Genomic DNA, 14,004 nt, shown 5'->3' on the forward strand with positions numbered 1-14,004 from the left:
CATAAACATGCACTAACTCAGCTACACAGCTATCTTATTCTCTCTCTGAGTGGCTGTTGTTCTTGTTTTCCTCACTGCTGATAAGAACAGGCAATTCACATGGAGTGAATTAAATCCCTCTGTAATAGTAGTGTTCTCTGCTCTCTGCCCTCCTGATCTCCTCAATTATCCCCCAGCACTGTCATACAGCCCTTTGTACTAGGTCAGTTGAAAGATAATGAATGTATGTTCATAAATCCGAGTTTTCTTTGGGAGGAGCTATCCTCCAGTCTGCAGTGTCTTGGAATACAATACAAACCTAGCAATCAAACAATCACATTTTTCATGAAAACCAATTACAAAGTCTTCATTTCCAGAAACATTGATTAAAAGAGAGTGCAAAGGTGTAAATAGCCTTTCAGTCTGACAGAGGACCTATGTGTCTAAAATATCATAACTGAAAAATATGCAGAACAAAACATTTTCCAAATTGGGCACGCTCTAATATAGCACTATTGATCAAAATCAATTTCTAGATTATTTTATTAAGTCTCCTCTACAACCAATATGGTACCAGTTATTGTGCTTTGCTACTAATCCTAGGTCTCATTATATGGGTTTATCCTTCAACCACGGGTTCTGGTCTGGCCTGTCCTGATTAAACGTTTTGCCTCATTCCCTAGTGCTTCTTATGATAGTTATTGACCTTTGGCTTCACAGGCTAACATGCATTATGCTTGACTATTTTATGGACTGTTATCCATTTTGCCAGTTATTGCCATTTTTCACCATGATCCTACTTACTGACGTCTTCATGTGGCTGCTCAAGGGTCAGGCCAACTGGTGTAACTATAGGGATGCAGGGGATGCGGTTTCCTTTAGGAGCCTTAGGTGGCCTATAAGGCCTCTCTTCTCCTCTATAGGGAGCCCAAAACTATGAATAAAGCATTATAGTTGAGGGCCCTGTTATAGGTTTTGCATTGGGGCCCAGAAGCTTTAAGTTACGCCTCTGCATTCAATGGTTAAGAAAAGATGGGGGGGGGGGGGGAAGATAAACTTTTACACCTGGGCCCATGAGCCTTTAGCTACGCCCCTGGTCAGATCCCATATAATCTGATGCTGTGGGTGGCCATTTGCCTTCTACAAGCACTGTAACTTTGGTCCTTTTTAAGATAAGTTATGCAGGGAATAAATCAGGGAAAACCACCCTGCACCTACATCATGGGTCACCAGTGGCCCAAACAGTTGTCTAGAAATAAACTAGTAATGCACAAAATTGAGTAAGCAAGTGACTTAAAGGGGTTGTCCCGCGCCAAAACGGGTTTTTTTTTTTTTCAACCCCCCCCCCCCCCCGTTCGGCGCGAGACAACCCCGATGCAGGGGTTAAAAAAGAACACCGCACAGCGCTTACCTGAATCCCCGCGCTCCGGTGACTTCTTACTTACCGGTTGAAGATGGCCGCCGGGATCTTCTCCCTCCGTGGACCGCAGCTCTTCTGTGCGGTCCATTGCCGATTCCAGCCTCCTGATTGGCTGGAATCGGCACGTGACGGGGCGGAGCTACACGGAGCTACACGGAGCCCCATTGAGAAGAGAAGAAGACCCAGACTGTGCAAGCGCGTCTAATTTGGCCATTAGACGGCGAAAATTAGACGGCAACCATGGAGACGAGGACGCCAGCAACGGAACAGGTAAGTGAATAACTTTTGATAACTTCTGTATGGCTCATAATTAATGCACGATGTACATTACAAAGTGCATTAATATGGCCATACAGAAGTGTATAGACCCACTTGCTTTCGCGGGACAACCCCTTTAATTTTTACATTTTATATGTATAGTGTAAGTGGATTGTAAGTGGGAAATACAAGAACATTTCTAATGTCTATTTCGATTTTATGAGTCACTGAATGCAAATGGTATGAATTTGCTCTGCCCAAAGAGTGGCATGTGACCATCAGCAAGTATACCTCCCAGACCCACAAAATTCTCTTTTTCATATCGATATACAACAAAGTAGATAAAAAGTTAATTTTTCCATGTTTTGTCCCAATATAAATAATACCTTCATTTTTAGTTGATGTTTTATACGTAGTCACAATTTTTAAAATCTGTTAAACTATAAGAAAAATATGATCTCTCTAAAGGAATTTTAACTGTCAGCCATTTTTTCAGACTTGACTGATTCCTGTTCTTCCTTTTAGAAGAATAAACTGTGATATTATTCTCATCTTATGTAGGATAGATGAATACGATTTGACACACTATTTGCTATTAGCTACTACATCTTATATTTTACTATGAAATGTGAGAGTGTTCAATTTGCCAGAATTGCATAAAGGTGCATTTTTCCCCATCGCTAACGTGAACCTGAAATGTTTAATGATTAATTCTTAGATCTTTGACTACAACCTTTTAGCCAATTTTGACAGGATTGCCTTTAAACTTTGACTTTCTGGGAATTGATTTCCCTAGATGGCTTTCTATTAAAGAATGGAAATGAAAGGAAGCTCCATTCATATATAGAAATAAGGTGAGAGATATAGAAGAGTGAAGAAGATCCTTTAACTAGGAGCGTGTCCAAGTGCAACAGAAATCTTATGAACTGAGTGAACCAGCAGTAAAATTATATAATAGAAGTAAGCAGATTATATACCATAGGGGGACAGTTGGCTCATGCAGTGTGTATGTTATTTTTGCAAGGGACCAAATCTAATAAATGATGGTAATCTGACACCTACATATATACACAGTATACTGCATTCTTCAATAATTTCGAAGGGCGCTTAAGTAGACATGAGCGTAGAAAAACTTGTGAGCTGTGTTTTAGTAATATAAGGGTAATTTTACAGAAGCTTAAAGGGGTTCTGAGATCAAAAAAAAAAAAATTGAACTCACCTTGCCTCCCCTGGCCCCATCGCCAGGCATGTCCCCTCCAGCCGGAATCTTCTTCTGTGCCTTTAAAGCAGAGCAGGAGCGGTCAAAAAGACCGCTTCCTGCTCTGGTCCGTCCGTCAGGTACTTCCGAGGTCAACGGACGGACCGCCACAGCAAGCACGTCACAAGCAGTGCTTGCTGTGGGCGGCCCGTCCGTCCGGTTGAACTCCGGAGTGCTGCGCATGCGCAGTGGAGACGCAGCTGTCAGAGGGCACCTCTCCACTGCGCATGCGCACGATCCCGGAGCGGCGCGGCTCGTGCAGACAGAAGAGGAGGAGCAGCGCCTGCCGGGAGATGACCCCCCCGATGTCAACAACAACAGAAGAATAGGTAAGTATCATGTTTTTATGCTTTAACAGCCATTAAATCGTGGGTTCCCTGTGTCTATTAGGCAGACCAGGGAACAATGGCTGCTAAAGCATAAAAACATTATTCATGTCAGAACCTCTTTAATATACAAGTATCAAATGTACCATTCAGACGGCTACAATCATGTAGCCCATTCTGATGATAAACATTATATTTTTATCAATATGTTCTGTTGATCTGTTTATCAATATTTCATATACTAAGTTATATAAAACAAAATAATGGGGATCTATAACTGAGAACTCTTTGACAACAAACATTATATGGACGTGATATACAGTATATCATGAAATCAGAGCTGCAGGCCTGGTGAGTGAAATGACTGTTGGATTGCTGCCAGACCAGATCCCCTGATCACTATTACTGGAGCCACTATAGGCGACACAATTACTACTGAAAATACTATGGGAGGTTCATTATTACTACTATGGTTTCTACGGGGGTCATTATTATTACTGGAGCCACTATGGGGGTCACTATTATTACTGGTACCTCTATGAGGGTAACTATTACTACTGGAGCCACTATAGGGGACGCTATTACTCCTAGGGCCACTATGGGAGTCACTATTGTTACTGGAGCCACAATGAGGGTTACTCTTACTACCTGGGCCACTATAGGCAACACAATAACTACTGAAAATACTATGGGAGGCTCATTATTACTATTATGGTTTCTACGGGGATCAATGTTATTACTGGGGCCAATATGGGGGTCACTATTATTACTGGCACCACTATGAGGGTAACTATTACTACTAGAGCCACTATAGGGGACACTATTACTCCTAGGGCCACTATGGTAGTCACAATTATTACTGGGGCCACAGTGAGGGTTACTCTTACCACCTCGGCCACTAATGGGGTAACAATTACTACTGTGGCCACTAACAAAGTCACTATAACTACTGTGGGCATAGTACTGTTGGCGCCACAAGGAGGGACACTTACTATTGGGACCATTACTGCAGGCACTACTACTCTGTCACTTCAGACAAGTCTCAATGGTTTAAATGTGTGTTGAGTTCCTTGTGTATTGATGCTTTGAATGCCTGTAAAATGATTGTTTTTATTTTATTTGTTTGCTGGGGGGGTTTCATTTCACACTTTTTCTCAGGAAGCGTAATTGCTTGGTGCACCCCTACCTGGCAACTACTTCATCAGGGTGGCAGCATACCTTTTGTCAGAGTTCGAACCCAGGACCTCCTGTGCTCCAGTTGGCAGCTCTCTCCTCTGAGCCATCCAGCCCTTGGACAGCTCCTCTGCTAGCATCTAGCAATAATCCTATGTTTCCTGATCTGTTCCCATGTCCTGATCCCGCCTCTGCTTCTGATTAGACACACTATAAAAGCCTAGCCCTGCCACTTCCTCAATGCATGATTATTGGGCTTCACAGACTTAGTCAAGCTCCACTGTCGACCTGCTCCTGCTCAGATAGTTGAGACTTTCCGTTATCAACCCATGGCTTTCCTCCTGACAACGCTACCTGCCTCCCCCTTTGTACTGTGAATTGAGACCACCTGTTATCGACTTCTAGCTCTTACCTGACTACTCTCTGGACCTGCACAGCTACAACACCCGCAGAGCCAACCTAGCGCCAGAAATGCTCCAACTTTTTTTATTGTATAAAGTGTAGAGCAGACTGTGGTTTTCTATACAGCAAGACATGGAAAAAATGTTGCTTTTTTTAACAGTTTTCAAATAGCTGACATATCTTGCTGTATGGCTATGCAGTGGCATATGTCTGAGGTATATGCCAGAAAATATCTCTGATGTATACCTCTGACAAATAGGCTTATCAGGATATGACAGAAGTCTAAAATTGGACATTTACATAGACTCATTATGGGTGCATAGATTCTGTGTGTGCTGTATTACAGATCTGTACAACACAGATAAGCTATGTGGCCATATGTGGGAACTATTAGAAAAAAGATATGTATTACAAATTTGTGTGCTGAAGACTTTGCCCCTACCGTTGACTCTTCCTATCAAATTTCTTTGTATTCCCAGTTATAGTTTTACAGTAAATACCTACTTTATACTAAAAGATATTACGCTTGGAAGGAGTCACACACATTTCATAAAAATATGTCTGTTATAGGCATGGATGATTCAATCAAGAACTGCCATTGTTTAGCTCTGTTATCTACAGTGGAATGACTAAAATACTGTATGCTGAAAACTGCATCAGTGTCAAATAGGTTTACAGATACAATTCAAATGAGTTGTGCTTATCTAAAAATACAGGAGTAATAGATCACTCATAAAGTAGATAAAAGGAATTCCAGTACTTGTAAACATTCAGAAGCTCTTAGGATCTATGAGCTGTTCACATTTCCTGCAAATCAACCCATAGAATATTGCTAAGATATCGTAACACATTTATTAGAGCTGCTAGAAATGCTAAAAATGTCGTAAATGATTGAGGAGTGAAAAGTAATTATTACATTCTTTGTCAAAAAAAATCCAGCCCCTAGAAGAACTTATCGTTTTGCTTGTAAAATCGGCATGCAGTTACATCTCAGGCAGATATGCTATTGATTAGAGTTGTGGCGTTATTAGATCAACGGTCTTACCACCTGACGCCTTAAAAGTGGTTCCATCCTTGGATCTTTAAAAGGGCTCTCGGAGGCTACTTGTGTGTAGTAGATCTCTTTTTCTTCAATCAAAGATATTTCACTCACTTAAAGGGGTTGTCCCGCGAAAGCAAGTGGGGTTATACACTTCTGTATGGCCATATTAATGCACTTTGTAATGTACATTGTGCATTAATTATGAGCCATACAGAAGTTATTCACTTACCTGCTCCGTTGCTAGCGTCCTCGTCTCCATGGTGCCGTCTAATTTTCAGCGTCTAATCGCCCGATTAGACGCGCTTGCGCAGTCCGGTCTTCTTCTTTTCTCACTGGGGCCGCTCGTGCCGGAGAGCGGCTTCTCGTAGCTCCGCCCTGTCACGTGCCGATTCCAGCCAATCAGGAGGCTGGAATCGGCAATGGACCGCACAGAAGAGCTGCGGTCCACCGAGGGAGAAGATCCCGGCGGCCATCTTCACCAGGTAAGTAAGAAGTCACCGGAGCGCGGGGATTCAGGTAAGCACTGTCCGGTTTTTATTTTTAACCCCTGCATCGGGTTTGTCTCGCGCCGAACGGGGGGGGGGGGGGCTATTGAAAAAAAAAAAAAACGTTTCGGCGCTGGACAACCCCTTTAATAGACTTTGAGAGGGGTGCATTATTGAAATGTAAGAAGCTGGATGGTTGTATTGACGAATTGTCTGCCACCGGGGCAAGTCTGACCAGACTGTTAGGAAGTATTGGGACCAGTGGATGTGTAAGGACGCGCACACAAGGCAACCAAACTCAGAACACCCTTGACAGTCCAGCAGTAGAGAAGATCATCTGATCATTCGACAAGCACTAGCAGCTCCAATTGTTTTGTTCTTCACCATACAGAGACAGGTAGCACCATCATTACAGGCCTCAGTGTCTGTTGGAACCATTTCCAGGCACTTGGTTGAGGGACATTTGGTCTCATGGTGCCCATTACACACACTGCCTTTTGACATCCACCCACCGTTGCTTCAGTTTACAGTGGTGTGAGGTTTGGGCACTGACAACGGCACTAGGCTGTGTTTTGGTATGGAGACCAACGGGTGAGCGCCTCAATCCTATCTTTGCTGTAGAGTGGTACATTGCCCCCACTGCTGGTGTGATAGTCTGTGGGACCATCACATATGACAGTCGTTCACCCCTAGTAATGGTATGAGTGACAATGACAGCTCAGCGATATGTTCTGAAGCCACATGTGTTTCTCTCATGGCAGGGCTTCTGGGAGGCATTTTCCAGCAGAATAATACTAAGTCACACAAAGCGAAATTGTCACAGTAATGACTCCACAACATTGTCGCACTTTTTTGGCCTGTCTGGTCACCAGATTTATCGCCAATAGAACATAGATAGGAACAATCTGGGATTCCAAATTTGACAGCCTTCAAGTTTGCATGATCTAGACGCTCAGTTCCAGTAAATGGGGACCGATATGCCTCAGGACACCATACAGAAACTATATGCCTACATGCTGTATCTAGCCTTGTGTAGCACAGAGTGTTAAGGCAGCAGAAATGCAGTCCTAAGCTCTCACTCATGACCTGAAGGTTGCAAGTTCAATTCCCACATGGTTCAGGGGACCGGGTTAAGGTTGACTCAGCCTTCTAGCTTTCCGAGGTTGGTAAAATGAGTACTCAGCTTGGTGAGGGGGTAATTAATAAAAATTACTTGAAAGTTACCCCCCAGCTTGGTGGTGGTGGTGGTGGTGGGGTGATAAAAAAAATTATGTGAAAGTGCTGCGGATTAATTTGGCGCTATACAAATAAGATTTTATTTATCTTGTATTCAAGCTAGAGGCGGTACAGCAGGGTACTAGAGCCTCCATTCAAGGGGCTCAGTTTTCCACAATAAATTATCCTTTTGCTCCGATATTGTAATCACTTACTTTTATCAATGCTACAATCACACAAATAATGTTTCATTCGATTCTGACAAATCGTTCTAGGGGGTGGATTTTTTTGACAATGAGTGTAAATTATTGAAGTTAGTGTTATCAGGCTCAAGGTGGTGATTTTTTCATAAAATTGATCTTAGTTATAGCTCTAATAGTCCATAGCCTCTGGTACTGCACATCGGCCTTTAATAGCATTAGTTACAATACTATTGAAACCACTTCCTGAATAGCTGCCTGGGGACCCTTCAGTGAAGCTAACACCATGACTGGTGATGGTTAAAAAGTTAAGATCACGGTATCTCAAATGTAGCCTTAGGATTTGACCCAAAGTCATAGCAGCCTGTTGTTTAGTGGATCCATGTCCATTGTGTCTGGCAAATTCCATGTCATTTGGTAACTGAATTGGTCCTCCAGAGCAAGGACTATGTCTATCGCTTGTCTCCAACTGTTGGCTCTGTAGTTTGCAATTCCATAAGACTTCTGAGTTATAAGTTAATGCACTGGCTGTTACACAATCCAATGGATAATGGCGATCATGTAAAAGTAAAAAAAAGGGTAGGTGAAATTATTTACCCAGGCCCTCGGCCATGTCCCCCAGTGGTGTCTATATCCACAGACCTTTCCTCAGCTTCCGTGTGTGCGTCCATTGGCAAAATAGTGGGTGCAAGCGCAGAAGCTGGGAAGAGCCCAGGAAATTTTAAATTTCCTTGGTCCTGGCTACTAAAGGTAGCCAAGAGCCTGGGGCAGTGACTGAGGGCCTTGTTTCACCGGTCCCTGGTCATGTGATAAAAAGTAGGGATCTACCTTAGGCTGGTCTCACACGACCAGATAGGAATTGTACATTCCTCATGCACTTCATCCGCAGTAGTCCACGGTTCAATCAAATGCACTGGATTACACAATTCCACTCATATTAGTGGGTCAGAATTATGTAATCCACTTGCAAAAAACAGAACACAGCATGTTCTATTTTACCGCGGATATCCGTGACATAGAGCCAATTGTGCTGCATATATACCCACAGCCCATATGCAACTACATTGTGTATGGGCTGTGGGTATCTGTGTCCTTGCTAAGCTACAACGCAGGAAAAAAAAAAAAAAAAAAGGTGTACTGCGGCTGTGTAGTTATGCAGTTATGCACAGTACAGTACGTGGCCAGACGTAGGGCCATGGCCAGGCTCACTGCTGGGACGCACTGCGTGTGAGCCCAGCATTATTCAGATTGCTACCTGTAATGCCTACATAATTTACAGGAAGTTCCGGGAACGCTCGCCTTCCTGCAATTCCAGGAGCAGCTTGTTGAGTGCCTTCTGTTTGAGACCGCCACACCTCAGCAAGCTTACAAAGCCTCACAGAGCGCCACTTTTTACATCCCATCCCCGCCGCTGAGGTCAAGAAATACCCTCCAATAAAAGGTGTTAGGTTTGCAGCAAGCATGAGAGGAGGAGGGAAGTGAGCAATGGGGCCTGGAATTTATTCAGTTGTGCTCTAAAATACAATGGGTGTTCCCTCCATTATTGGCCTAGTCATGTATCCACTAAGCAATTTGGGGCAACAATGGATATGTTTCTAAACACAGGACAAATGAGGGTATCTATTTTGGGGTGCAAGTCTTCATTCATATGTGTGTCTGTCATTTTGGCTCTACAAGTGTGCAATGGGGTCTAAAACACCTTCAAGCAAAATTTCTGTCTTGTAAGATACTGGCTGCTCTTTTTGGTTTGGGTCCCATTGTGCATACAGACATGATATTAGGGCCACAATGAGCATGTTGTTGAACACAGGACAAACAGGGGTATCCATTTTGGAGTGAAAGTCTTCATTCATATGTGTGCTGTACAAAAAAAACTTTTTTTAAAATGAAACAATTACCAAAAAAATGAAAATTATAATTGTTTCCTTCTGCTTTGCTGAGATCCATTCAAAAACTGTGGAGTCAAAATGCACAGTATGTAGTATGTTCCAAGATGAATTTGTTAAGGGGTCTAGTTTTCAAAATAGGGTCATTTGTGGGGGTTCTCTATTTTTTTGATCACTCAATGGCTCTAGAAGTGTGCAATTGGGCCAAAAACACCTTCAGGCCTTAGTCACACGGGCGCATCGGCACCTGTACACCGGCGCCGATGCGCCCGTCTAACTGTCAGTGAGAAGACGGACGTACCTGCAGACGTCCGTCTCTCTGCAGCGCTGGAGGAAAGAACATGTGACCGGCTCCATTGCCGGTCACGTGTTCTTTCCTCCAGCGCTTCAGAGAGACGGCCGTCTGCAGGTACGTCCGTCTTCTCACTGACAGTTAGACGGGCGCATCGGCGCCGGTGTACGGGTGCCGATGCGCCCGTGTGACTAAGGCCTCAAGCTAAATTTTTGTTATGAAAGCCAACAGCTGCTCCTTTTTCTTTGGGCCCCGTTGTGCATACAGACATAAAAGTAGGGCCACAATGGGTATGTTTCTGAACACAGGACAAAAAGGGGTATTCATTTTGGGGTGTAAATTTACATTTTCTTGTGCACTATATAAAGAAAACCTGTCTTTAAAACGACATATTTGCAAAAATATGAAATCTCATTTTTACTCCTCAAAATAAACTGTGGGGTTAAAATACTCATAACACCCCTCCGTGAATTCATTAAGATGTGTAGTTTTTTAAATGGGGTCATTTGTGGGGGTATCTATCATTCTGATACCTATAAGCCTTTGCAATCTTGGCTTGGTGTAGGAAAACAAAGTATTCCTCAAAATGTTGCTAATTAATGTTAAATTTGTATGTCTTCTAAATGGTAAAAAAAAAATATAATATGCACCCAAAATAAAGTAAACGGATGGAAATATATATCTTATCAAAAATGTGTACAGTATGTTTGCACAGATTTAAGATATTACAGTTGGAAATGCGAAAAAATAAAAAAATTTCAAAGTTTCCCCAATTTTGGCACTTTTAATAAACATACACAAATTCTATCGGTCTATTTTTACCCCCTCAATGAAGTACAACATGTGGTGAAAAAACCAATGTCAGAATTACTTGGATATGCAAAACCTTTACAGAGTTATTCTATATTAAAGTGACACATGTCAGATTTCCCAAATTTGGTTTGGACATTAAGGTGCAAATAGGCTTCGTCACTAAGAGGTTAAACATTGCATTAAAATATTTACTTGTAAATGCATTATTTTCAATTTCATGAGTTCTTATTTCTTCACATCTAATACATCTATTCTCCATTTCCAAATTTAATGTGACACCTGATCGTCAACAAAAGTTTATTTTGGCTCACAAGTTACACAAGATTGGCTGATTCTGGTCTGCAGAGTAGCCCGTTCCTCTGCATCCCTCCGAATATGATTTGGGTGAATTTTGACCATACCACTAACCAATCATTACGTTCATTGTTTTGAGTTGTGGTATATGAAACTAAAATTAGTCAGCTCTCACAGCAAATAAAATCAATATTCAGGTCAACATACACTATTGTTGCGACTTACAGTACAAGCAAATACGAGTGGCAACAGCACGCTGCAAACATATGAATTATAGATTGCATTATTATATTTACTGCACACATCAAAATGTGAGGTTTGTATCCCATGTGAGTCCATCCACTAGTGACAAGGCAAGCTCTTAGGCTGTTTTCACATAGCCAACTTTTTCCAATGACTCCATTGGTTCCAATGGGGTTTCGTAGACCAGTGCTCGAATGCCGTGTTTATAATGGCATTTTGGTGATTTTAATGTGCCTCACCACAACGATGGGGTGCATTAAAAAACGCTGTCAAATGCTGTATCATGTATTCGAAAATGCTGTGCAGAATTTGCAGTAAATTTTGCGGTTTTGGATGCAGCGTTTTGTGAGAGAAGCCTTATGGATAGAACCCTACACCTCTCCGTGTGCCTAAAAGCCTCTAAATACAGTCAGGGAATGTGGGATCCAAGCTATATATTAGTTACACTAATTAACCCCCCCCCCCCCCCCCTAGGACAGATGTGTGAATGAAGTGCAGGACTAATTTACTCAATCTGTGCTGCTGAAGGGTGCTATTACACGGGAGCTAGCAGCTGAGTTTTTTTGACCATTGCCGGATGGCACCAGTGTTTGTCTGGAAAACGTGAGTGTTAGCGGCAGCCACAAGCGCTTATGTAATAGTACCCTAATGCCACAAGCGCTTATGTAATAGTACCCTAATAATAGCACTTACACAGTGATTTTAAAATTAAATTTCAGTGTTTGAAAACGTCTGCAGGTCACATATAATTATCATTTGTTAAGTCATCCTAGTCATAGAACTAAACAATAAACTGGAAGGCAAGAATAAGAGTTAAAGTTATTTTTCATCTTCAAGATTTTCCGGGATGATAAATTATCACACTGCTATAATTACAAGTCAGGAACAGGGAAGTGGAAACAAAGTCAGTAACTAAAATTAACCTTATCTCGAAGCAGCTTTAAAAGGTTGAGTGTTGACATGACAGATCTACATAGGTACACGCATTATCATTTCCCATACATGTCAAAATATTCTGCAGGAATCTCAACACTCACATCTGTCTCTGTTTCTAGTGGGGTTTATAATCTAATTTTTCTATCCCACACACACTAGGCCAAATTTCAAAGAAACCCAAATAGCCTGTTAGTATTTGTAGTGAATCCATCAGAATGGCCAACAAGCACCGAGCAGCTAAAGCAGCGGGCACCATCGTTGAATTCAGACAGCTAAATATGGAATTTCAAAGAAAAGTCAGGCGAGACATGGAGCGTTACTGGAACAACCATTGCGCGAAACTGGAAGAAGTGAACCAGCAAGGCCACACACAAGTTCTCTTCACCCAGGTGAAGCAGACCCAGGCACCATTCGCATCACGCAAGGCAGCAACCATCAAAGACTGGGATGGTGAATTATTACAAGAATAGGATCAAATCAAGCGTAGGTGGAGAGAATATACAGCAGAGCTGTATGCAGGCAATCAAACAAAGAGACAACCTGCTGGCTCACGAACATCAAGTCACATGGGCCCTAAAAAAAACTACCAAACAGAAAAGCTCTGAGCGCTGAGCACATACCATCTGAACTGCTCAAATCAGTGTCAGTCAAGATCCTAACTGACCTATGTCAAAAGATCTGGAGCTCCAAATCGGGGCCCAAAGACTGGATAAGATCTGTCTTCGTCACACTTCCAAAAAGAAGGTGATGCTCAAGAATGTTACAATTACTGCACCATCGCCTTAATACCTCACACGAGCAAAGTTCTTCTAAAGATCATACAAAAGCGCATCCTGCCAATTGTTGAATGGGAACTGCTGGCTTCCGCAAAGCAAATGGCACAAGAGACAAAATCGCTAACCTGCACTGGATCATGGAGAAGACCCGAGAGTATCAAAAGGATGTGTACATGTGTTTCATCGACTACAGCAAAGCATTTGATTGTGTCAAACATGACAAGCTTTGGAAGTTTTCTGAAGCAAATGGGCGTCCCAGAACATATTGAACAACTTATAAGGTTGCATTACAACAACCAAGAAGCAACAGTCAGGACAGTTTATGGAAACACAGATTGGTTTAAAATCGCGAAAGGCATACAAAAAGGCTGCATTCTATCAACAGTCCTTTTGTACACAGAAATAATCATGCAGTAATGCTATTTGGACAAATTAGAAATTGGAGCCAAAATTGGTGGCAGAATCATCAACAACCTCCGACATGCAGATGACACCACCCTACTTGCAGAAAATGAAAGGGACCTGGAATACCTTATCCAACGAGTGCAAAAGGAAAGTAAACGCATGGGACTGTACCTCAACATCAAGAAAACGAAAGTCATGACCGTAGGCAACCAGTACAGTGAACATAAAAGTCAACAACAAAGAAGTTGTGTCGGTCCAAGATTTCATCTTCCTTGGATCCAAAATCGGTTGCAACGGGCAATCTGGACCCGAGATCAAGAGACGGATTACACTTGGGAGGAATGCAATGCAAGGAATGGAAAAGATCTGGAAAAGCAAGGATATTAGCATTGCAACGAAAACCAGACTGGTGAAAGCAATCGTCTTTCCCATAACGACGTATGGTTGTGAAAGTTGGACACTCTGGATAACGGACAGAAGGAAAATTGATGCGTTTGAACTATGGTGCTGGAGCAGAATGCCACGGATACCTTGGACTTCCATGACAACGAACAAGGTATGTGTTAGATCGCGTCAAACCGAAAATATCACTAGAGGGCAA

The sequence above is a fragment of the Eleutherodactylus coqui genome, chromosome 12 (assembly GCF_035609145.1).
Source record: "Eleutherodactylus coqui strain aEleCoq1 chromosome 12, aEleCoq1.hap1, whole genome shotgun sequence".
NCBI classification, from domain to species: domain Eukaryota; kingdom Metazoa; phylum Chordata; class Amphibia; order Anura; family Eleutherodactylidae; genus Eleutherodactylus; species Eleutherodactylus coqui.